Source organism: Elephantulus edwardii, unplaced genomic scaffold (assembly GCF_000299155.1).
Source record: "Elephantulus edwardii isolate Elephantulus edwardi_28Jun2011 unplaced genomic scaffold, EleEdw1.0 scaffold00043, whole genome shotgun sequence".
Classification (NCBI taxonomy): domain Eukaryota; kingdom Metazoa; phylum Chordata; class Mammalia; order Macroscelidea; family Macroscelididae; genus Elephantulus; species Elephantulus edwardii.
Window position 1 is genome coordinate 17,630,639 of NW_006399793.1, and position 960 is coordinate 17,631,598.

A 960-nucleotide genomic window follows, 5' to 3' on the forward strand; every position below is an offset into this window, starting at 1 on the left:
AGCATCCTTGATTATAGCAACTCTAGGTTTGAATTTGTTCTTCAGTTCCTTGAGCTTAAGAAATGCTGAGCGAGTTCGGCCCTTTTGATTTTCCGACTCTGGCTCTTTGCACACTCACAGATCAATAGAATAAAATTGAGAATGCAGAAATCAGTCCATCTACCTATGGTCAACTGATTTTTGACAAGGAGATGAAATCATTTAAGTGAGGAAATGACAGCCTTTTAAACAAATGATGTTTGCAAAATTGGAAAACTATCTGCAGAAAATTCAAGCAAGATCCACACCTCACTCCATACACAAAAACCAACTCTAAGTGGATCATGGACCTAGGACTAAAACAAAGGACTATAAACTTCATTAAAAAAAAAGCTTGAAAGAACTCTGGAACTCCTAATCCACAACATAAACAGTCTTCCAAGCATCCTGGACCATCTACAACCAGGAGAGGATAAAATCGATGAATGAGACCTTCTAAGAATCAAATCCCTATGCATATCCAAAAATTTCTCTAACAGGGTAAAAAGGGAGACCACAGACTGGGGAAAAAATATTTGGTAATGACATGTCAGATAAAGGACTTCTCTAGAATTTATAAAATACTCAAGCACCACAAGAAGATAAAGGTAAACAACCCAATTGAAAAATGGGCACATCATATGAACAGACACTTCACCAAAGAAAACATTCAGATAACGAACAAACACATGAAGAAATGTTCAAAATTCCTAGCTCTAAGAAAGACGCAAATCAAAACAACTATGAGATACAACCTCACCCCAGTAAGAATAACAAAATTTAACAAACCTTCAAACAACAAATGCTGGCGAGGTTGTGGAGAAACTGGAACCCTTATTCACTGTTGGTGGGAGTGTAAAATGGTGCAACCACTATGGAAGACAGTATGGCGCTTTCTCAAAAATTTGCAAGTAGAAATACCATTTGACCCAGAAATTCTAC